A 25,928-nucleotide genomic window follows, 5' to 3' on the forward strand; every position below is an offset into this window, starting at 1 on the left:
GAGTCCCACGTTGGGCTCCCTAATCTCCCTCTCCCTCAGCTTCTCCCTCTCTTTCCCGCTTGTTCTAATAAATAAATAAAAATATATTTTTTAAAAGATTTATTTATTTGAGAGAGCGAGAATGAGAGAGAGAGAGTTCATGAGAGGGGGGAGGGTTAGAGGGAGAAGCAGGCTCCCCGCTGAGCAGGGAGCCCGATGCGGGACTCGATCCAGGGACTCCAGGATCATGATCTGAGCCGAAGGCAGTCGCTTAACCAGCTGAGCCACCCAGGCGCCCTAAATAAAAATATTTTTAAAAAGATAAAAAGATGTATGGAGAGATGACTTAAAAAAATAATTTTCAGTTTTAACACTCTGAATTTCAGAATTGAGAATAAAGACCCATAAGCCCCTATAATCAAATCCAAAAAATTAAATCTGTATAAAAAGGGGGCACCTGGGTGGCTCAGTCATTAAATGTCTGCCTTCGGCTCAGGTCACGATCCCATGGTCCTGGGATCGAGCCCCATATCGGGCTCCCTGCTCCGCGGGAAGGCTGCTTCTCCCTCTCTCACTCCCCCTGCTTGTGTTCCCTCTCTGGCTGTGTCTCTTGTCAAATAAATAAAATCTTTAAAAAAAAAATCTGTATAAACACAAAAACCCTCACTTTCTTTTTTTAAAAGATTTTCTTTTTCTTTTTAATTTGACAGAGAGAGAGAGCACACAAGCAGGGGGACTGGAAGGCAGAGGCAGAGGGAGAAGTAGGCAGAGGCAGAGGGACTTGATCCCAGGACCCTGGGATCATGACCTGAGCTGAAGGCAGTCGCTTAACCAACTGAACCACCCAGGCACCCCCAAAAACCTTCACTTTTTTTTAAAAAAAGATTTTATTTATTTATTCGACAGAGAGAGAGAGAGAGCACAAGTAAGCAGAGTGGCAGGCAGAGGGAGAAGCAGGTTCTCTGCCAAGCAGGGAGCCGGACATGGGGCTCGATCCCAGGACCCCAGGATCATGACCTGAGCCGAAGGCAGCCGCTTAACCGACTGAGCCACCCAGGCGCCCCAAAACCCTCACTTTCAAAAGGAGATTGAGACTGAGAACATTTTCCATCCTTTACAAAAGTCATGTTAAATTTTGTCCTTTAAGCTTCATATAAATGGTTTGATCTCCTTAGAGATTTTGTTTATAAGACTATAATAAACTTCATACTTTCAGTACTACATGCAAAAAGTAAGATTAAGAGTACAAGTGGGGAAACATACTTCAAGATAGGCCAAAAGACTACATCAAAAAAGTAACCTTCTTCCCTTACTAGCTGCAGTGAACTAACGTAACTGCAATTAAACATCAAAGTTATCTTTTTTCAAGTACTATTTTTAAAATAACCATGTTGTGACATCAAGAACACAGTCTAAGCTCCAAAAGAACTGGTTTAAGAAAAGATAAAGTTTACATGGATTTGCATAGTAAATGTGTTAGAAAAATCTTAATACTAAAAGGAATCCTACTGTGAAAGTAGGAGCATAAGGTCTCTCACCTGTATTACGTATATAAATCCATTATTCTTATATACCAGGCTTGCATAAAGTGAGGATACATTGGTAATCTAAAGCAATTTATACATCCAGGAAATGACTTGATCAGCCTCTTAAGGCACAACCACATAAAGCAGAATCAACATAAACTTTAAAACCTAGCTCCCTATTCCTTTCTGCTTTTCTCTAACATCAGCTATATAATCCATATGCCTGCTAGCTGTTAGATACCTCATTTAAGCAACTTCTAATATCCAAAGCACACTCAAGAGCCCAGGAAGATCAAGGACATCTGGAAAGGTGCCTCAAAGCTCAAGTGCTTTATTTATTTTTAAAAAGCATTGATACAGGGTGCCTGGGTGGCTCAGTCAGTTAAGCATCTGCCTTCGGCTCAGGTCATGATCCCAGGGTCCTGGGAATGAGTCCCAGGTAAGGCTCCCTGCTCAGCGGGGAGTCTGCTTCTCCCTCTCTCTCTCTCCCTCTTCCCCACTCGTCCTCTCTCTCAAATAAAAATCTTTTAAAAAAATGAATAAAAAAATAAAAAAGCACTGATTGGGGGGGAACACACACACACAAAATTGATGTCCAGTAATAATCTTCTGGATAATAAGGTTATTCTGATTCCACGGGTAACAAAATAGCAGAGCAAGTCAAGGGTCTAAATTAACTAGACCCCCTTCCAGTTAACTGTGAGTGGCAATATAACTAACAATTAACAAAGCAGACTTACAAACCAGATGATCTGTATTAAAATGCAGATAAACAGTGAGCTCTACTACTTGCTACTCAACATTTTACTCATCTGTAAAATGGGGTTAGTAATAGTACCTACTACAAAGGGTTGTTGTGAGGATTAAATAAATATATGTAAAACACAGAAGAGTGCCTGAAAGAGTATGTGCTCTACAAGTATTAATTATTATGGGTAACACTACTAATAATAGTTATGTATTGATGTGTAATTCTGAGTCTAGCATCTTCATAAGAAAACTGGAGTATGTGGTCTACCTAACAGAGGACTGCAATAAACAAATGAAATAACTGACATGAAAACATGCTATTAGCAAGTATTATTATTAGAAAAATCAGACTAGGATACATTGTTCTAACTCATTTCAAAAGTCTTTGAACAAAATAATATCATTGATGACTACAGATGGAAAAATCCTCAATACTAGAAAACTGAATTCAATAGCACACTGAAAGGATATACACCATGACCAAGTGGGATTTATCACTGGGATGCAAGGAAATTCAATATGAAAACCAACCAATGTGATACATCACATTAACAGAATGGATAAAATTCTGTCCATCAAGACAACTGGTACAGAAAAAGCATTTGACAAAATTCAACACCCTTTCATAATAAAAATACTCAACAAACTCGGAATACAAGAAAATTACCTAAACATAATAAAGGTCACATATTAAAAGCCCAGAACTAATATCATCCTCAACAGTGAAAAACTGAAAGCTTTTCCTTTAAGATCAGTAATAAGGCAATGATGGCCGCTCTCACAACTTCTATTTAACATAGTACTAGACATACCAACAAAAGCAATTAAGCAAGAATCAGAAATAAAAGGTATCCAAAATGGAAAAGAAGTTAAAATTTTATCAGTTCACAGATGACATGATTGTGTATACAGAAAACTCAGAAGATTCTACCAAAAAAACCCCATTAGAATAAATATATTCCACTAAAGTTGTATGATATAAAAATCAACATACAAAAGTCAACTGCATTTCTATACAACTAACAAAGAACAATCCAAAAAGAAAATGAAGAAAATCCCATTTACAGTAGCATCAAAAAAAAACAAAAAAGAAACCTTAAGAATAAACTTAACTAAGGAAGCAAAAGACTACACTGACAGGTACAAAACACTACTAAAAAAAATTAGATACAAATAAGTGGAAAGACATCTTGTGTTCATGGATTTTAAGGCTTAATACTGTTAAAATGGCCATATTACCCAACAGGATTCACAGGTTCAATGCAATTCCTATCAAAATCCCAATCGTATTCTTTTTTTTTTTTAAAGATTTTATTTATTTATTTGACAGAGAGAGACACAATGAGAGAGGGAACACAAGCAGGGGAGTGGGAGAGGGAGAAGTAGGCCTCCCTCGGAGCACGGAGCCCGATCCCAGGACCCTGGGATCATGACCTGAGCTGAAGTCAGACTCTTAACGACTGAGCCACCCAGGCGCCCCCCAAATTGTATTCTTTACAGAAAAAGAAAAAAATGAACCTAAAATTCATATGGAATCACAAAAGACACTGAATTGCCAAAACAATCTTCACAAAAAAACTAGAGGCCTCACACTTCCTGGTTTCAAAACACATTATAAAGCAACAGTAATCAAAACAGTAGGGAACTGGGGCATAAAAGATATAGAGACCAATGGAACAAAACAGAGAGCCCAGAAATAAATCTACATATATATGGTCAAATGATCGTCACCAAGGGTGCCAAAACTACAAAATGGGGATAGTCTCTTCAACACATGGTGCTGGGAAAACCAGGTATCACATGCAAAAGAATGAAACTGGACCATTATCTTACACCATATACAAAAATCAACTCAAAATGGATTAAAGATTTAAACATAAGACCTGAAAATGTAAAATTCCTTGAAGAAACCATGGGAGAAAAGTTATGTTAATAGTAGTCTTAGAAATGACTTCTTGCATATGACACCAAAAGCACAAGCAATAAATGCATACATAGACAAGTAGGACATCAAACTAAAAAGTTTCCTTCTGCACAGTAGAGGAAACAAGAGTAAAAAGGCAAACTACAAATGGGAGAAATATTTGCAAGCCATATACTTAATAAGGGGTCACTACCCAAAGTATATAAGGAACACCTACAATTCAATAGCAAAATAAAACAAAAAATGATTAATAGACAAAGGACTTGAATAGAAATTTCTCCAAAGAAGACAAAGAGTCACAGGTATATGAAAAGATGCCTGACATCAGTAATTGTAAGTGAAATATAAGTCAAGGAGCCCCTGGGTGGGTCAGCAGGTTAAGCGTCTTTCAGTGCAGGTCGTGATCCCAGGGTCCTGGGATCAGCTCCGCATCTGGCGCCCTGTTCAGCAGAAAGTCTGCTTCTCCCTCTTCCTCTGACTCTCCCCCCTGCTTGTGCTCTCTCTCTCTCAAATGAATAAATAAAAAATCTTAAAAAAACAAGCAAGGGCATCTGGGTGGCTCAGTTGGTTAAGCGACTGCCTTCGGCTCGGGTCATGATCCTGGAGTCCCAGGATCGAGTCCCGCATCGGGCTCCCTGCTCAGCAGGGAGTCTGCTTCTCCCTCTGACCCTCCCCCCCTCATGCTCTCTATCTCATTCTCTCTCTCAAATAAATAAATAAAATCTTTAAAAAAAAAAAAAAAAAAAGACAAGCAAAAAAAAGTGATGGGGTGCCTGGATGGCTCAGTAGGTTAAGCCTCTGCCTTCAGCTCAGGTCACAATCCCAGAGTCCTGGGATCGAGCCCCACGTCGGGCTCTCTGCTCAACGGGGAGCCTGCTTCTCCCTCTGCCTACTGCTCCCCCTGCTTGTGCTCTGTCAAATAAATAAAATCTTACAAAAAAAAAAAAAAAAAGGGAAACTAAGTCAAAATCATAATGAAATATTACTTCACACCCATTAGAATGACCACTATCAAAAAGAACAGAAAATAACAAGTGTTGGCAAGGATACAGAAAAAGTGGAACTCATGTTACACTGCTGGTGGGAATTCAAATAGTGCAGCCACTATGGAAAACAGTATAGAGGTTCCTCAAAAAAGAACTATCCTATGACCCAGCAATTCTACTTCCGGGTATTCATCAAAAAAAAAAAGAAAGAAAGAAAGAAAAGAAATCAGGATCCTGAAGAAATTTGCACTCTCATGGTCACTGCAGTATTATTCACAACAGCCAAAAGATGGAAACAAACCTAACTATCAAAAGATGAATGGATAGGGGCACTTGGCTGGCTCTGTCAGTAAAGCATGTGACTCTTGATCTCAGGACTCTAAGTTCAAGCCCCCCCACTGGGTGCAGAGATTACTTAAAAACAAAACAAAACAAAACAAAAATGGGCACCTGGTTCAGTGGGTTAAACGTCTGACTTTGGCTCAGGTCATGATCTCGGGGTCCTGGGATCAAGGCCCCCATCCGGCTCCCTGCTCAAGAAGGAGTCTGCTTCCATGTATCATATGACCTCACTGATATGAGGAATTCTTAATCTCAGGAAACAAACTGAGAGTTGCTGGAATGGGGGGTGAGGTGGGAGGGATGGGGTGACTGGGTGATAGACACTGGGGAGGGTATGTGCTCTGGTAAGCTCTGTGAATTGTGCAAGACTGTTGAATCTCAGATCTGTACCTCTGAAACAAATAATGCAATATATGTTAAGGAAAAAAAAAAAAAGAAGATAGCAGGAGGGGAAGAATGAAGGGGGGGTGGTGCCTGGGTGGCTCAGTCGGTTAAGCGGCTGCCTTCGGCTCAGGTCATGATCCCAGGGTCCTGGGATCAAGCCCCGCATCGGGCTCCCTGCTCGGTGGGGAGCCTGCTTCTCCCTCTCCCTCTGCCTGCCTCTCTGCCTACTTGTTCTCTCTCTCTCTGTCAAATAAATAAATAAAATCTTAAAAAAAAAAAAAAAAAAAAGAATGAAGGGGGGAAATCGGAGGGGTAGACGAACCATGAGAGATGATGGACTCTGAAAAACAAACTGAGGGTTCTAGAGGGGAGGGGGGGTGGGAGGATGGGTTAGCCTGGTGATGGGCATTAAAGAGGGCACGTTCTGCATGGAGCACTGGGTGTTATGCACAAACAATGAATCATGGAACACTACATCTAAAACTAATGATGTAAAGTATGGGGATTAACAGAATAAAAAAAAAAAAAAGGAGTCTGCTTCTCCCTCTGCCCCCCAACCCAGCTTGTGCTCACACTATTTCTCAAATAAATAAATAAAATCTGTTTTAAAAATCATTCAGAAAGGGGCGCCTGGGTGGCTCAGTGGTTAAGCATCTGCCTTCAGCTCAGGTCATGGTCTCAGGGTCCTGGGATTGAGCCCCACATCAGGCTCCCTGCTCAGCGGGAGGCCCACTTCTACCTCTCCCACTCCCCGTTTGTGTTCCTGCTCTCACTGTGTCTCTCTCTGTCAAATAAATAAAATCTTTAAAAAAAAAAAAAATCATTAAGAAAGATGAATGGCTAAATCCATAAAAGAACATATGATATATCCATACAATAAACTATTATTCTGCCATAAAATATAAGGAAATCCTATCATATGCTAGAACATGTATAAACCTTTAGAATGTTATGCTAAATGAAGTAAACTAATCACAGGACTAATATAGCATGATTCCACTTATAGGAGAAACTCAAAAAGAGAAAGCAGGGTAGTTGTCAGGGGCTTGGGGGAGGGGGTAATAGGGGGCTGCTGCTATTCAATGCATACAAAAAATCATACAACAGGAAAAAGCTCTAGAGATGCGTTGTACAACATTGTGCTTACAGTTAACAATACTGTACTGCACACTTAGAAATTTCCTAAGAGGGGAGATTCCATGTTTTGTTTTTTACCACACTAAATTTTTTCAAAAAGCCCGTAAAGCCTAACAGTATACAGAATAACCGAATAACTTATGTTAAAAGGACATATTCAATGAACTGTTTACTCAGTTGAACAAAGCAATTTAGTAATACTGTTATTTTAAAAGGTTTTGATGTTTTACTATTTTAATGCTTACCTAAAAAAGTGGATCCAATTAGAACTTTTCCTTGACTATTACTTCAAATTCCACATGGTTAATATATGGTTTATTATAAGGAGGGGAGGAGATGAAGATACATCCTACTATCTAAAAATTAAAATAAGGGGGACGCCAGGGTGGCTCAGTAGGTTTAGCGTCTGCCTTTGGCTCAGGTCATGATCCCAGAGTCCTGAGATCGAGTCCCACATCGGGATCCTTGCTTGGCAGAGAGCCTGCTTCTCCCTCAACCTGCTCTGCCTGCCGCTCCCCCTGCTTGTGCTCTCTCTCTGACATAAAAATAAATAAAATCTTTAAAAAAAAAAATTAAAATGAGGGGCACCTGGGTGGCTCAGGTGTTAAGCGTCTGCCTTCGCCTCAGGTCATGATCCCAGGGTCCTGAAATCAAGCCCCACATCGGGCTCCCTGCTCTGCGGGAAGCCTGCTTCTCCCTCTCCCACTCCCCCTGCTTATGTTCCCTCTCTCGCTGTGTCTCTCTCTGTCAAATAAATAAATAAAATCTTTAAAAGTAAATAAATAATAAAAATGAAAATGAAAAGTAACATCTGGATATGGTGTGCACGCAGATACACAAGGGGCGAGGCTGGGTAAGAAGAATGACAATGACTGACTCTTGAGCTCTTTATAAATATCATTCCAAATTCCACATGCTTCTAAGTGAATTGTGTATGAAGACTATATAAAAAATACTGTGTCATATGCTAAGGTCACTTAGTGAAAGTGACTGTGTACAGTATCTGCAAATACACCATTTAGTAATCAACTTTCCATGGAAGATGAAAATCATCCTTATCATTCAGCAACCTAGCTAAGTTTTAACCAGGTCATTCTGATTGCACCATTACACTAGGCTTACCTTTAATCTTGTTAATTTTATTCTGGTTTAAAAAGGAGACATATCACATTAACCAAATCCCTTAATTTTTCTCAGTGCTAAAATATTTGTGTATTCTGTTTGCTCTAATATAATCTAATGAGAAGAGTATTTAGAATAAAGTAAGTAAGAAAGCTCCTTATACAAACATTCTAAAGATTTGGAATTATTTTAGCATATTTCAGTCCTAGTAATCTTAAACCTATTATTCTCTTCTATTCAATTCTCCAGGGGCATGACAAACAAGAAAAACCCCAAGTACAACACTCTATTACATGCCAGTAACAGACGTATGGAGCATTTATCCATGAGAGAGAACCCAGTTTCTATGAGAACAATGAATAAAAATTGGGTTTTTACAATTTTAATGCCGAGGCCATGCTTAACAGATTGGCTTATTGAATCACAATTATAAAACAGAGGAAAGAAGAATTCCTTCACCAAAAGCTAAGAAGAAATGACAATATTATGCTATCCTTCATTGAGCTGGCTCCTAAAAGGGAAAAAAATTGGAATAACCGCTTTTAAGCCATACGAATTTTTTTAACAGTACCAAATTTATTTCTGAGTTTTAAAGAAGACTATGTACTAAATGAGGATAAATATAGTAAGCTGATTAGAATTCATCTAGCCTTACCCACACAAGGATATCATGAGAGCAGAACAGCACTCTTACCAGTAATTCAATCAGCATGTTCTACAACTAAATGAGTTCTTAAAGAAATTGTTAATGTGGCTACACTGAGACACAGATTATTGCAGTGATGACAATGAGACCTGTAACATTTTCTGTTGGGCTCATGGCCGTAGAGTGGAAGTAACAAGACTTCTTAGTATTAGAAACAATTAAGGATAATACTTTTAGATCACTTGCCAAATAGCAATCAGTGTACAATTTGATTTCTAGAGCCCTAAAGAAATTGGTTCCCAAAGAGTACAGGTGGAGAATTTTTGAAGTATGTCCATATTCAAGTAGAGATCAAAGAAGCCCAACCAAAAGAACTCTGGACTGACAGTGACAACTGGATTGAACTAAAGTTCTTTTTAAAAGGGCTATTTTGAAGATTATGATTCTAACTTTGAAGGAACTATGGTGATAAGCAGTGGAAGGAATCACATGTAAAATTCCTTAAAAATTTATTGACCTAAAAAAAAAGTTACAAAGAGGGGTGCCTGAGTGGCTCAGTCGTTAAGCATCTGCCTTCAGCTCAGGTCATGATCCCGGGGTCCTGGGATCAAGCCCTGCATCGGGCTCCCTGCTCTGCGGGAGGCCTGCCTCTCCCTCTCCCACTGCTCGTGTTCCCTTTCTCGCTGTGTCTCTGTCAAATAAATAAATCTTTAAAAAAAAAAAAGGTTACAAAGAGTTTTTAAAAAGATGGGTAGCAGAAGTAGAGGGAGTTTGAGGGAAAAAGTTTTACCAAGATGAGGATAACTTTTGGCTCTTTAGAACTTTCTTTTAATTATCTATATAATCTCAAATTGTCCCACCCTGTGACAAAAAAACCCTTAAATAAATTTTCATAATTTGTTAAATATTCAAATTATTAAATTATTTAAGGGAAAAATGCAGACATCCCTAAACTAAAATCAAGAATTTACTGCTAAGAACAAGACATTTAGAATAGGTTAATACAGAATAGGTTAATACAGAGCACTACACAGAGAATGTAATCCACAGGTACAAGAGAGAAAGAGCTGAAAATCTTTTCTGCCTGCTTTTATTAAACTCCACAAAAAACCTTTTAAAGAAATCGGCTGCTATTTTTATGAAAAAATTGTTAACTCCTACCTACATGAAGAACAATGCATACTACCATTCAGCTGTTTGTGAGTATAACTTCAAAAATATAATTGGTAGCAACCATTTTATAGAAGGCCATTGCCACATCAGAATTTGAAATAACATAATTTGAGTATAAACTATAAAATATCCAGATGATAAAGTATAAATTCAACACCTGGCACTTTATGAAAACTAATACAACTTAGCCTACAATTCAACTATTAAAAATACTAGAATATATATGGAACTAATGAATCATTGAACACTACATCAAAAACTAATGATGGCTAACATAGTAAAAAGGTAAGTAACAGACCTGTATCCCTAAAACAAATAATACATTATATGTTATTAAAAAAAAAAAAGACCAAAAAATAAATAAAATAAAATACAAGAATGAACCACAATGAAAATATCAGCTAAAATAGGCATCAGGTTTTACAACTAAAAATGCCATTAAGTATATAATGGACCAGTTGAAAAGAAAAGCTGTGGGGCGCCTGGGTGGCTCAGTCATTAAGCGCCTTCGGCTCAGGTCATGATCCCAGGGTCCTGGGATGAAGCCGCGCATCGGGCTCCCTGCTCCGCGGGAAGCCTGCCTCTCCCTCTCCCACTCCCCCTGCTCGTGTTCCCTCTCTTGCTGTGTCTCTCTCTGTCAAATAAAATAAATAAAATCTTTAAAAAAAAAAAAAGAAAGAAAGAAAAGCTGTAAATATCTTGATACCCGTGGCTAGAGAATATTCATTTTCCCCTTCTTTTTCTATTAAGAATACGTAGCTGGACACATGACTAAGTCCTAGTCAATGAAGTGTGAAGAGAAGCACAATATACCTTGTGGGTCCTGGCCTTCTAGGGATGGGTCGCTACCTCATCTTCCCGTTCATTCTATACTCTTTAATAGTGCAGACATGATAGAACATTACCACAGAGGAAGCTGGACTCTGACAACACAGCAACTTGAAATCAGTCCAGAGATAAACAGACAAGGACTGGTAAGCCCGAGAAAAAGAAGCTACCTATTTAGAAACTTACTTGGGATTTCTTTTATATTAGCTAAGCCAAATCCTAAAATAAAAACATGTGAATAATCTGCAACTGAAAGTAGGACCCAATAATTACAGAGACGTGAATATACAAAATTTTCCCAACACTGTATTTGTATATTTATATAACCTACACATACGTAACTACAATTTAAGGGATGTACAAAACATGTAAGAGAATGGAGGAAGAAAGAAACTAAGGAAAAAATACAATCTAAACCCAACTTAAAAAAAAAATTATATTATGAGGATAAATCCACAGAGTGATTTCCAAGGATTATTACCAAATGAAAAAAAGCAAAGTACAAAAAAGCATACAGAGGCTACCTTTTATATAAGAAGGAACAAAAATAAGAAAATTTGTGCTTATTTTTAAAAAGGAAATATGGGCGCCTGGCTGGCTCAGTCAATAGAGCATGCAACTCTTGATCTCAGGGTTGTGAGTTCAAGCCCCACAATGGGTATGGAGTCTACTTTTAAAAAATACATATATACAGGGATGCCTGAGTGGCTCAATTCGGCTAGGTGTCTGCCTTCGGCTCAGGTCATGTTCCCAGGGCCCTGGGATCGAGTCCCACATCGAGTCCCCTTTGTCTGCCACTCCACCTGCTTGTGCTCACTCTCTCTCTCTCTGACAAGTGAATAAATAAAATCTTTAAAAAAAACCCATACATACATACATAAAATAAAAAGGAAAAACAGGCAGGATAAAGCAGAAAAGAGTGAAGTTGGTTCCCTACAAAGGGTGGGTGATAGGCTGGAACATATCTCAATGAAGTGACTCTTCACTGAACTTTATGTATATTTGTGACTTTTGGAAGCATATTAATGTTGTAAATATGCAAAAAACAAATCAGTAAGAATGAAGGGGAAAAAAACCTAAAACTGAAAGCAAGTCAGAACAAATAAACCCATTCATAATTCAAATGAACAGCAAACACTGAAGACAAGACAGAAAGACAGACTAAGAGGCAGGCAGACAGAACCAATCTAAGCAACTTACAAACACATTATTGCACCTGATAACCCTCAGTGGGTAGCTGCATAGGGTGGAGCAAGTGCAGGATTGCAAAAACAAAAAAAATTAAACAAAATCCTGAACACATTAATTATAATAGAATGGACAAAGCAATTTTCTATTTTAGGTGTATTATAGGTTTGAGTAAATGTGTTGATGTTGCTAAAGTCAAGGTTAAGAGATAAGGCAAGAAAGAACCCTGCAGAGATAGTTTAGCATTAGAGATAGTGTGAACTCATGATTTCTAGAATAGGTATGTGCATATGCAGAAACCTATACGTGGATGTGATTCATATGCATATACATGCATGTTTCCTACTGCTATCTGCTAAAAGGGTCAAGAAGCAATGAGCACATCTAGTACCCAGATCTTGGTCTCTAAATACCATACCCCACACAGAATGGGGACTCATCAGAGAACGGGCCCGATTCCAGGGCTAGAGCAGAGGTACAAGATGAACCTGGAACACTGTATTCTGCCAGAAATAAGGAAGTGCTCACAGAAGGCGGCATGTCATAGGTACAAGAGAGCCAGCATTAAGAGGCCAAATCAGGACAAATTAGTTCCAAAATAAGTAATGAATTATGAACCACTAAAAAAGAGTGAGAGGGACACCTAAGTGGCTTAGTCAATTAAGCATCTGACTCTTGATTTTGGCTCAGGTCATGATCTCGGGGTTGTGGGATAGAGCCCTGCACTGGGCTCCGCGCTCAGCGCAGAGTCTGCTTGAGATTCTCTCCTCCCTCTGCCCCTCTCCCCACTTTGCATGCTCTCTCTCCAATAAAAAAATAAAATCTTTAAAAGAGAGAGAGGGGGGCACCTGGGTAGCTCAGTCATTAAGCGTCTGCCTTCAGCTCAGGTCGCAATCCCAGGGTCCTGGAATCGAGCCCCGCGTCGGGCTCACTGCTCAGCGGGAAGTCTGGTTCTCCTTCTCCCACTCCCCCTGCTTGTGTTCCCTCTCTCGCTCTGTCAAATAAATAAAATCTTTAAAAAAAGAGATTCATCAGTCCATACTGATAAAAGGAAAATTAAAAAGGGGGAAAAGGGTGGGCTCATGCCTATAGCAGTGTTGAGAACTAACTGGTGAATGTGGAGGGAGTAGGAGAGATGGAAAATGATTATTTTGCAACCAGCACAGTAAACACTGGATCATGAAAGAATCATCCTGTATACTAAATCTAAGAGTATAGTGTAATGAAAAATAGGGTATTTGAATAGTTTTAAAGTATCTCTTCAAAGACTGCTTTTTAGTTGGAAGGAAAAAAACAGTTACTACACTGTAGAGGAATAGACAAGCCCTTGACTGGATGATCATAATGAACATCCTCCAGATGTGATACACTGAGAATACATCATCACTTACGCAGTATCCGCCCTAGAATGAGTAACTTGAATACAATCAAGAGAAACTTGAGACTAAACCAAAATGAGGTGCTTTTTTTTAAAGGTAAGGGGATGTCACTGTTATAAAAGACAAGGATTATGGAAATATTCCAGGTAGAGGAGACTAAAGAGATACAACAGCTAAATAAAATACCTCACCCTAGACTGGATCCTGTACCAGAAGAGGAGAAAATGCTACAAAGGACATTACTGGGTCAAGTGACAAAACTGAAACAAGAGATTACATAAAAATATTGGAACCATGTAAAATTTACTGCAGTTTGATTACCACAGATGGGAACCTGTAATTGACTAGGAAATACACACTGTATTTAAGGGTAAAAGGCTATGATATACATAACTTACCTTTAAATATTCAGGGAAAAAAAAATCGAGAATGCATGTATATGGGTATACACACATAAGAAGAGAATAAATGAAAAAAGATAATCAGGATAAGGAGTGTTCTTTGTACTATTTTATTTTTGCAACTCTTCTGTAATTTTGAAAGTATTTCCAAATAAAAACTATCTTTAAAAATTTAAGTTCTTGGAGAGCCTGGATGGCTCAGTCAGTTGGGTGTCTGCCTTTGGCTCAGGTCATGATCCCTAAGTCCTGGGATCGAGCCCCGAGTCCGGCTCTGCTCAGCTGGGAGTCTGCTCCTCCCTCTGACCCTACCCGTCTCATCCTTTCTCTCACTCTCTCTCAAATAAATAAAATATTTAAAAAATAATTAAATAAAGATGAAAATTTAAGTTGTTTTAGAAAACTTATAAAATAGAAAAGGTAGAAATCTTTTATCGTTCTATCAGTTAATATTTTAATTTCCACGAAGCAACTATATCAAATGCAGACAAGATTAAAGAAAGAAACCAGGGTGCCTGGGTGGCTCAGTTGGTTAAGAAACTGCCTTTGGCTCAGGTCATGACCCCAGGGTCCCGGGATTGAGCTCCGCATCAGGCTCCTGGCTCTATTCCTTACTGTTTCTTAACATAGTTTCCTCATTTATTTTCAACCTGGTTCTACCAAATTTCTATCTGTACACTTTCTCAAATGTTTTTTATACGGGCAACATAGAATCCTAACTAAGCATAAATAGACACAATTGTATTTCAATTTAATAGGAAATTCCAGATCAAGTCAAGTTAAAAGTAAGGCAAGAGGGCCCCTGGGTGGCTCAGTTGGTTAAGCGACTGCCTTCGGCTCAGGTCATGATCCTGGAGTCCTGGGATCCAGTCCCGCGTCGGGCTCCCTGCTCAGCGGGGAGTCTGCTTCTCCCTCTCCCGCTCCCCCCTCTTGTGCTCTTTCTCTCTCTCACTCTCTCAAATGAATAAATAAAATCTTTAAAAAAAAAGTAAGGCAAGAAAACAAGAGACAGAAACAAGAATGGATCATTAGTTTCAGAGGCAATCCTTATATTAAGGGAAAAAAAGGGTGTAGAACATAATGATTATCATAACACATATATGAATCTAGGGTTTCCATTTCTGGATATGATGTAACAGGGACAAATTTCACTTTTCCATCTGAAAATAACAAATTGTGGACAAAATCTATGAAACCGTTTTCAGAAAATGGACATCAGACAGCACAGCACAATGACCCCTGAGAAGGCAAAAATATGAAGTCCTGTAATTGCCTGAGTTTCCAGGCAATGACACAGGAAGGAAGAATTCACAGTTCAACCAGTAGCAGTCTCTCTCACTGAGATGGAACCAGGAAGATGAAGGTGGCCAGCCTGTAGAGCACAGTACAGAGGAGAAAGCTACTCAAAGTTCTTTGGATATACAGAGAGTCCCCATCAAATATGTAGTGAGTAATGATGAGCAAATGTGTGAAAAAGTACCTGAGGCAAGGGAATGAACTTCCCCCAGAAGAGCAAGGAAACAATCCCTAGACCGTTCTTTCCCAGAGCTGCAAAAAGTTTATGTTCCCATTAGCCACAGTGGAAAACCTTGTAATTCAGGGCAATCAGGTGACCCTAAAGGCTCTCACCCACCTAAAATTTAAAAGCCTTGTAAGGATCAAATATAACTTCAATGCATCTCAGAATAAGTCAAATCTTTTAGGAACGGCGCCTGGGTGGCTCAGTTGGTTGGGCAACTGCCTTCGGCTCAGGTCATGATCCTGGCAGCTCAGGTCATGATCCTGGCAACTCGGGATCAAGTCACACCTCGGGCTCCCTGCCCTGAGGGAAGTCTGCTTCTCCCTCTGATCCTCCCCCCTCTCATGCTCTCAAATAAATAAAATCTTTAAAACAAAAACAAAAACAAATCTTATAGGGAAATATCCAAAACCCAACAAAGTAAAAGTCTAGGATTCAATAAAAAATAGGCATACAAAGAAGCAGGAAAATTTGACCCATAATAAGAAACAAAACAGATGATAGAATTATCAGACAAGAACATTAAAATAACTGTTAACTATATTCCACATATTTAAGATAAAGGAAACACTGAATATGTTAAGCAGACAATAAAGATATAAAACAGACCTAAACTTTCAGAGATGAAAATTTTAATGGTTGGGATTAATAGCTGACTACACATTGCCAAACAACCTCAAAATGTAATAACAGAAACAATCCAATATGAAACAGAAAAAAACAAAACAAATAGACAAGACTATGGAGAACTTATGGCTACCAGAGGAGAGGTGGTGAGGGAATGCGTGAAATAGGCAAGGGGGATTAAGAGTATACTCATCTCAATAAGCACTGAGTAATGTATAGAATTGTTGAATCATTGTACTGTACACCTGACACTAATATAACACTCTATGTTAGCTATAAGGGAATTAAAACTAAAAAAAAAACAGATTTTTGATTCATTAAAAAAATAGACATGAAACTTCCCATTCTTGCTTGGAGGATCTAAGTTATTTTGAAGAGATACACAAGCTTCAAATAGAGTTTCTTGACACAACATCCCATAATTACTTTAACTTCATAGTTTCAAGTAAATTGGACCCCTGGGTCCACTTTGCAGCCCAAACCTTGATACTGATCCCTTTACAGGTAACACCGCTTTGCTCTGAGCCTCTCAAAGACTGTTTCACTTAAATTTCACCCAAACTCCCTTATCCCCCCCCAAAATCCCACAAAAACTTTTCTTTGGTAAGATGCCCCATCACTCCTCTGTTGTGCAGTATGCTTTATTGCACTTAAGTCAATAAGCCTGTTTCTGTAAGACTATAGGTTTTACCAGTTGACTTTTGGCTGACTGAGGTAGGACAAGTGTAATTGGAATACCAAAAGGGAGACAGACAGAAGTATCTGAAGAATATCGGCTGAAATTTTCCCAAATTTGATAGGTTTACCAATCATTAAATATTTAATATATACTTAGTACTCAATAAAGATTCCTTGCTAAAAGATACTTCCAAGAATCCCAAAAATAAACATTTATGAACTCCTTCTATATCTCAGACACTGAGAATGTGAAGGTAAAAAAAAAAAAAAAAAGGTCACCATCCTCAAAAAATTATACATTTTATGTTAATTTCTGGTCATCATTAGCATGAAGTCATCAGAGTATCAAGAAAACAAAGTCTGGGGGCACTTGGGGGGCTCAGTCGGTTAGGCATCGGACTCTTGACTTTAGCTCATGTCATGATCTCAGGGTCATGGGATGGAGACCTGCAGCAGACTCCATGCTCAGTGGGGAGTCTGCTTAAGATTCTCTCTCCCGGGGCGCCTGGGTGGCTCAGTCGTTAAGCATCTGCCTTCGGCTCAGGTCATGATCCCGGGATCCTGGGATCGAGCCCCACATCAGGCTCCCTGCATGGCAGGAAGCCTGCTTCTCCCTCTCCCACTCCCCCTGCTTGTGTTCCCTTTCTCGCTGTGTCTCTCTCTGTCAAATAAATTAATAAAATCTTAAAAAAAAAAAAAAAAGATTCTCTCTCCCTCTGCTTGCCACCCCCGCCCTACACTCACATGCGTGCACGCACGCTCAACTCTCTAAAATAAATAAATCATTAAAAAAAAAAAGTAGAAAAGAAAGTCTAGTGAGTTTTCTGGATTTCTGAATCCTGATCAACTCTAAATAAAACGTATTACAAAATGGAAAAACAGGGGCCCCTGCGTGGCTCAGTGGGTTAAGCCTTTGGCTCAGGTCATGATCCTGGGGTCCTAGGACTGAGCCCTGCATCAGGCTCCTTGCTCAGTGGGGAGTCTGAGTCTCCCTCTACTCCTTCCCCCTGCTCATGATCTCTCTCCCTCTCAAATAAATTAAATATATACTTTAAAAAATGGAAAAACAAATTCCAAAAAATAAGCACCCTAATATACGCAGGTACACTGTTTGGCAAAGTGTCAAATATATGTCAAAGTTCTCAGCTCTTGATTAACCTATGGCTTCACTGCCTCATTTCAAACTTCATTTTCTGAGAAATAAATTAGAGAAAAATATTTTGAAATTTCAAACATTAAAGGCACTTGAATGAAAGAAAATGAAAAAGATTAATAGTACTTTCAGTCCTTATTAAAATCCTTCCAGGGGTCCCTAGGTGGCTCAGTTGGTTAAGCCTCTAGAGTCTTGATTTCTGCTCAGGTCATGATCTCAGGGTTGTGAGCTTGAGCCCTGTGCCAGGCTCTGCACTCAGCAGGGAGTCTGCCTGAGATTCTCTCCCTCCCTCTCCCTTTGCCTCTCTCTACAGCTTGCGTGCACACACCCTCTAATAAATCAATCCATCTTTTTTAAAAAAGATTTTATTTACTGTTTTGGGGGGGGAGAGATAAAGAGAGCACGCATGTACAAGCAGAGGATGGGGGGACGGAGAAGCAGACTCCCTACTGAGCAGAGAGCCCAATGGAGGGCTGGATCCCAGGACCTCGAGATCATGACCTGAGCCAAAGGCAGATGCTTACCTGACTGAGCCACCCAGGAACCCCAATAAATAAATCTTTTTAAAAAAATCTTTTTAAAAAATATATAAGAAAATACCTTCTAAAAATTAATCAAGAAAATAATTCACATTTTCCTAAGTCTTTACGTTATTCATAGCAACAATTTAAGTACATGATTTACTATTTCAGTTAAATTCTATCTATATAAAAAGATGACGAGGGGCTCCTGGATGGCTCAGTTGGTTGAGCACCTGACTTCGGTTCATGTTATGATCTCGGGGTCCTGGGACTGAGCCCTACGTCTGGCTCTGCGCTCAGCCGGGAGTCGGCTTGTCCCTCTCCCTCTCCCCCCACTTGTGTTCTCTCTTTCTCAAATAAAATCTTTAAAAAACAAAAGATGACAGATGCTTCTGCTTTGAAATAAACACACTTGAGGAAATAGTAAGACTACCCAAAAGTTTCCATAGGGGGGAAAACATTCTTCCTCACCACAGCCTTTTAAAGACACATTCTTTTTTTAATTCCCAGCACCTAGCACAGTGAAAACCAAGTAGTTCATGTTGCATAAAAACAGGGATGCCTGGATGGTTCAGTCAGTTAAGCATTTGCCTTCGGCTCAGGTCATGACCCCAGGGTCCTGGGATTGAGTCCCGCCCGCATCGGGCTCCTTGCTCAGGCGAGGAGCCTGCTTCTCCCTCTCCCATTCCCCTTGCTTGTGCTCTCTCTGACAAATAAATAAAATCTTAAAAAAAAAAAAAAAAAAAAAATCACAAAGAAAAGCCAACTAAAACTGAGCCTCTTCCAAATCCTGGCTCAGCCAGAACATGCTCAGCTTCAACAACTCTTTGGATCAGCAACTGAGGAGCTATAAATGGGTAGCTGTGGCTTTTTACTGGTACACTTTGGGCAGTTTCCCTCAATAGCAAACCAATGGCTAGAGTCTCTCCCTCTTTTTTTTTTTTCAGGCTTCGTATCCATCTTTATCTCAGGTTTCTAGTCCAAGAGACACAGTAAATTTCACACTGCCATCTTGATAACTGGATCCCAGGATGGTCAGTGAATCCCCAGACACAGAACAAAGGTAATCGTGGGTAAAACAATTTGATGAAAAAATAAGCTACTTCATGAGAATGAGTTAACTGCTAAGGAAGGATACTGTGAAGGAACATCTGCTCTTGGGTAGGAGGTGGGATTACTTGTCCTTTAAAATCTTTTCAATTGTAAGATTCTGTTTTTAAGTTGACAACCCATATAATTCATTTTATGAAACAAAAAAGTTTATAAAACTATAAAGTTATACTTTAAAACTGCAGCTTTATGTAATCTCAATATATTACAACTAATATATAACCATCATTTACACTGATAATCAAATTTTAATTCGATTACCCAGGAGCCCACTAGCCATTGTCCTACTGAATGACAGAAAAGAAGAAAAAAAAATAAAGTCCAGAATTTCCTTTGAGAGTCAGACAAAAGATAGTGCCAGATGGGCCCAACACTAAACTACAGGAAAATGATAAAAATGAAGATATAAGTATTTGAGAATTGAAACAGAGATTGACAAATTTGGTTAGCTTCATCAGTGACCCAGCAGCAGTCTTAACCAGCAAAATAAGATGGCCAAAGTCCCAGGTAAGATATACCCCTCCAAGCACTGAAGGTTAGTTAAGATGATTACATAGATAATACATTAAGAAAGAGCAGAAAGGCAGCAGCTAAATGGAAAGCTAGAAATCAAACAAAAAGCAGGGAAGGCAAAAAATAGATGGATCTAAGTCCATCAGCACATATATGACAACAACAAATAACAATGCAGGGAAACGATACCTAGCTATCAAAAACAGGATGGCAGTTTTTACTTTTTTTTAAAAAGACTTTATTTATTTGAGAGAGAGAGAGAAAGACTGAGAGAAAGAGTGGGAGGAGGGACAGACGGAGAAGCAGTCACTCTGTGGAGCAGGGAGCCCGATGTGGGACTCGATCCCAGGACCCTGGGATCATGACGCAAGCTGAAAGCAGATGCTTAACACGAACTGAGCCACCCAGGTACCCTAGGATGGCATTTTTTAAAAAGGCATCAAAATTAAAAGAAAAGAAAAGAAAAAGGCATCAAAATTGCCAAATGACCAATAAAACCATATAGAGAAACAGGCACTTAAATACAGATGTGTTCCAACCTAATTCCTCAAACTCTAATTTTCTCCCTAGCAAGTTACAACTTTTCTAATCATTTCAATTAGATTTTTTTTTTAAAAAAGATTTTATTTATTTGAGAGAGAGTGAGAGAGAGAAAGTGCAGGGGGAACAGCAGAGGGAGAGAGAGAAGCAGACTCCCGGCTGAGCGTACAGCCCAACGTGGAACTCCACCTCATGACCCTGAGATCATGACCGGAGCCAAAATCAAGAGTCAGGATGCTTAACCAACTGAGCCACCCAAGATGCCCTCAACTACATTGTTACCAGAAGTTTTCTTCACCCTTCTCATCGTTCTGCCACGTGTGTTCCCCTAGCCAATCCCCACTCCTGTTATGAACAACCCTTTTCTGTATCCCTGGTTACATACTGGGGAAGATTATTAGAGCAGCATGCTTAAAAAAGTTAATATTTTCTAACATGGAGAGACTGGGAGAGGCAAGAGGGACCTCTTGGCTAGTTGCACTAAAACTGAGGAGATGGCCTGCGTGGTCAGTAAACTGGTTATATACATGAGGATTGAAAAAATACATAAATATGTTGAGGATAATGGAAACCAGATCTCTCGTCAGCAAAGTGAAAATGTGGAAAGGCTAGAATAAAACATGGTGTTGAACTTGAATTAGAGGTATCAGTGTGAATTCATGGTTCTAAATATAGATACAAAATAAGGGTGGGTGTGAGAGAGACAGATGCATATATTTACATGCTTCCTAGCTCTGTGAACTCAAGGCCTAGAAGCAATGACAATGCAGAATAAAGGACCATACCTCATCATCAGACCTTCATTTCTTTGCTTTTACATTTTTTAAAGTTTTATTTATTCAAGTCATCTCTATGCCCAATGTGGGGCTCAAACTCAGGACCCTAGGATCAAGACCTGAGCTAAGATTAAGAGTCGGATGCCTATCCAAATCGGCAAAGAAGTAGTCAAACTCTCACTCTTTGCAGATGATATGACACTTTATGTGGAAAACCCCAAAGACTCCACCCCAAAACTGCTAGAACTCATACAGGAATTCAGTAAAGTGGCAGGATATAAAATCAATGCACAGAAGTCAGTGGCATTCCTATACACCAACAACAAGACAGAAGAAAGAGAAATTAAGGAGTCGATCCCATTTACAATCGCACCCAAAAGCATAAGATACCTAGGCATAAATATAACCAAAGAGACAAAGGATCTGTACTCAGAAAACTATAAAATACTCATGAAAGAAATTGAGGAAGACACAAAGAAATGGAAAAACGTTCCATGCTCATGGATTGGAAGAACAAATATTGTGAAGATGTCAATGTTACCTAGAGCAATCTACACATTCAATGCAATCCCCATCAAAATACCATCCACTTTTTTCAAAGAAATGGAACAAATAATCCTAAAATTTGTATGGAACCAGAAAAGACCCCGAATAGCCAGAGGAATGTTGAAAAAGCAAAGCAAAGCTGGTGGCATCACAATTCCGGACTTCCAGCTCTATTACAAAGCTGTCATCATCAAGACAGTATGGTACTGCCACAAAAACAGACACATAGATCAATGGAACAGAATAGAGAGCCCAGAAATGGACCTTCAACTCTATGGTCAACTCATCTTTGACAAAGCAGGAAAGAATGTCCAATGGAAAAAAGACAGTCTCTTCAACAAATGGTGTTGGGAAAATTGGATAGCCACATGCAGAAGAATGAAACTGGACCATTTCCTTACACCACACACAAAAATAGACTCCAAATGGTTGAAAGACCTCAATGTGAGACAGGAGTCCATCAAAATCCTAAAGGAGAACACAGGCAGCAACCTCTTCGACCTCAGCTGCAGGAACTTCTTCCCAGAAACAATCGCCAAAGGCAAGGGAAGCAAGGGCAAAAATGAACTCTTGGGACTTCATCAAGATAAAAAGCTTTTGCAAAGCAAAAGAAACAGTCAATAAAACCAAGACAACCGACAGAATGGGAGAAGATATTTGCAAATGACATATCAGATAAAGGGCTAGTATCCAAAATCTATAAAGAACTTATCCAACTCAACACCCAAAGAACAAATGATCCAATCAAGAAATGGGCAGAAGACATGAACAGATATTTTTCCAAAGAAGACATCCAAATGGCCAACAGACACATGAAAAAGTGCTCACTATCACTCGGCATCAGGGAAATCCAAATCAAAACCTCAATGAGATACCACCTCACACCAGTCAGAATGGCTAAAATTAACAAGTCAGGAAATGACAGATGTTGGCAGGGATGCGGAGAAAGGGGAACCCTCCTACACTGTTGGTGGGAATGCAAGCTGGTGCAGCCACTCTGGAAAACAGTATGGAGGTTCCTCAAAAAGTTGAAAATAGAGCTACCATATGATCCAGCAATTGCACTACTAGGTATTTACCCCAAAGATACAAAAGTAGGGATCCGAAAGGGTATGTGCACCCCAATGTTTATAGCAGCAATGTCCACAATAGCCAAACTGTGGAAAGAGCCAAGATGTCCATCGACAGATGAATGGATAAAGAAGATGTGGTAGATATATACAATGGAATATTATGCAGCCATCAAACGGAATGAGATCTTGCCATTTGCAATGACGTGGATGGAACTGGAGGGTATTATGCTGAGCGAAATAAGTCAAACAGAAAGACATGTATCATATGACCTCACTGATATGAGGAATTCTTAATCTCAGGAAACAAACTGAGGGTTGCTGGAGTAGGGGGTAGGGTGGGAGGGATGGGGTGACTGGGTGATAGACACTGGGGAGGGTATGTGCTCTGGTAAGCTCTGTGAACTGTGCAAGACTGTTGAATCTCAGATCTGTACCTCTGAAACAAACAATGCAATATATGTTAAGGAAAAAAAAAAAGAAGATAGCAGGAGGGGAAGAATGAAGGGGGGAAATTGGAGGGGTAGACGAACCATGAGAGACGATGGACTCTGAAAAACAAACTGAGGGTTCTAGAGGGGAGGGAGGTGGGAGGATGGGTTAGCCTGGTGATGGGTATTGAGGAGGGCACGTTCTACATGGAGCACTGGGTGTTATGCACAAACAATGAATCATGGAACACTACATCTAAAACTAATGATGTAATGTATGGGGATTAACATAACAATAAAAAATTTTAAAAAAAAGAGATGCCTAAAAAAAAAAAAAAAAAAAAAGAGTTGGATGCCTAACCAACTGAGCCACCCAGGCACCCCTACCAGACCTTTCTCTTTTTTTTTTTAAGATTTTATTTATTTGACACAGAGAGACAGCTAGAGAGGGAACACAAGCAGCAGGAGAGGGAGAAGCGGGCTCCTGGCTGAGCAGGAAGCCCATTGCAGAGCTCGATCCCAGAACCCTGGGATCATGACCTGAGCCAAAGGCAGATGCTTAACGACTGAGCCACCCAGGCGCCCCCAGACCTTTATTTCTAAATACCATTTTCCACTAAAAGAAAACAGGGGTCCTTAGATAAATGGTTGATTCCAAGGCTAAGAAGGTATATGATGAGTACTGAACATTTCAGTATGTCATTAAGTAAAGAAATCTAAGAATTGGACCCATCAAAAGGCAGTTTGAAGAAACATCCAAATGCCAAACCTAAAAATCTGGGCATTGAAAAAATGAAAGTATTATCATTTAAATAACAGTAACAAACAATTGAATAAAACAGGAATCCATGTTCATACTGACATAAAGAAATGAATATATAAATACATAAACACACACAGTCTTAGAGAAAAAGATCTACCTTAAAGTAGAAGGCCAACTGCTAATAACTGTAGAAGGAATGATATAATTAGGAAAAAACATTCAACAACCATCAAAGTAAAAAACTGATTTGGGCAAGAATGAATGTTAAAACTAGTGGGTGAAACTTTGATGAGGAGAGCTGAGGAAATTGACAGACACCAAGGGATCAATTAACATCAATAGTAATGGTACAAAGTGGCAACTGTGTGCCACCTGATATTATGCAATGAGAATATAGCATCTCTTCTGTGGTATTTCCACCAAACACATAAAATCTAAATCACAACACATACTGAGAGACAACTACAAAACGGTAGATCCTAACTCTGCAAAGATGTCAAAGCCATGGAAAGACTAGGAAAGACAGAGATGTTCCAGATCGAAGGAGAGTAGAGACTTGTCACAACTAACCACAACATGTGATTCTGGACTCGATCATGGGCTCTTTGGGAGGGAGGAGGGTATTTGTTATGCCATAAAGCCATTATTGAGGCAACTGGTAAAATCTGAATGGGATCTGGGGCCTAGAATGTATTACTTTATCAATGTCAAACCAATTTCCTGGTTTTGATGGGAATGCTGCAGCTACAGAGTAGCTCTTCTGTTTAGAAAGTACAGACTAAGATATTTAGGAGTAACGGGCATCAAATCTGCAACTTATTCTCAAGACACACACACACCAATGGGAGGAAGTCCACTTTGACCCTCACAAGACATCTGACAACGTCTGCAGACATTTTTGGTTGAAGCAACTGGTGGTGGGTTTTTTGTTGTTTGTTTGTTTGTTTTCGGGGAGGGGGAGGGCAGGTTCTACTAGCATCTAATGGGTAGAGGCCACATGTGTTGCTAAATATCCTCCAATTTACTAGGGCCAACCCCACAATAAAGATTTATTCAGTCCAAAATAACTACAGTATTGGGGCTAAGAAAGTCTAACAGGTAGGGAGGGAAACTCTTGCCACCACAAGCCATGGGCTATCTCTTCACTTGGAAATGAGGTCATTAGTGTCTTTAAATCTCATCAGATTAGAGAAGACCCAGATACTCCCACTGACCTATCAGCTTACACGAGGGTGTTTCTATTATAATGGAGAACTGGAACAACTGCTGAGAACATTTCCTACACCCACCTACTTACCCCCCTTCTTTTTTCTCTGGAGATTTGGGGGTAACCTACATAAAGATTCCTTTGAGAATTGAGGTTATCTACTTTTTTTACACAGATAACACAAATTCTAATTTCTTATATATAAAACATCATTTCCATTATATTAATTCATACATACCACTTAAATGCTTAAAATTTTGATTTATTTCCTCTATTCCATTACACTCATCAAAACTCAATAGGTAAAATTTCTCTTTTTCTGTTTCTCAATGGCATTCTCCTTTTTAACAACTCTGAAGTAGTCTTTTAGTGTCTTGAAGGCAAATGGATGACCTATTTCCTATGAGCTATTTTATGCTGCTTAAGTTCTTATTGCTCTCATCCTGAAGTAGGCTTCTAAATTCTTTAGATATTTTTGTAAGGGTACATATCTTCTATGAGATCTAAAGCATTTTTTATTATTTTTATTGAAGTACAATAACACGATCAAAGTTTCATTTTTGAAAATTACCAACCCACCTAAATATTAATAAGATATGTAAAGAAATTCTGACACAATCCCACTTAAAAAGGGTTTTGGCAAATATTTCAGTAGGAGGTTAAAAAGGAAATTAAAACACTGAAGTTCAACCTCTTCAGGGAATATTATTTA

General features: G+C 39.2%; 1 protein-coding gene across 4 annotated transcripts in view; it reads right to left on the reverse strand.

The window, feature by feature from the left end:
- The window catches only part of WAPL (WAPL cohesin release factor), an 89,548-nt gene that overhangs the window by 30,182 nt on the left and 33,438 nt on the right, over positions 1-25,928 (reverse strand). The window lies entirely within an intron of this gene.

This window comes from Mirounga leonina, unplaced genomic scaffold (genome assembly GCF_011800145.1).
Source record: "Mirounga leonina isolate KUSES-001 unplaced genomic scaffold, KU_Mleo_1.0 Mir_114, whole genome shotgun sequence".
Taxonomy (NCBI): Eukaryota; Metazoa; Chordata; class Mammalia; order Carnivora; family Phocidae; genus Mirounga; species Mirounga leonina.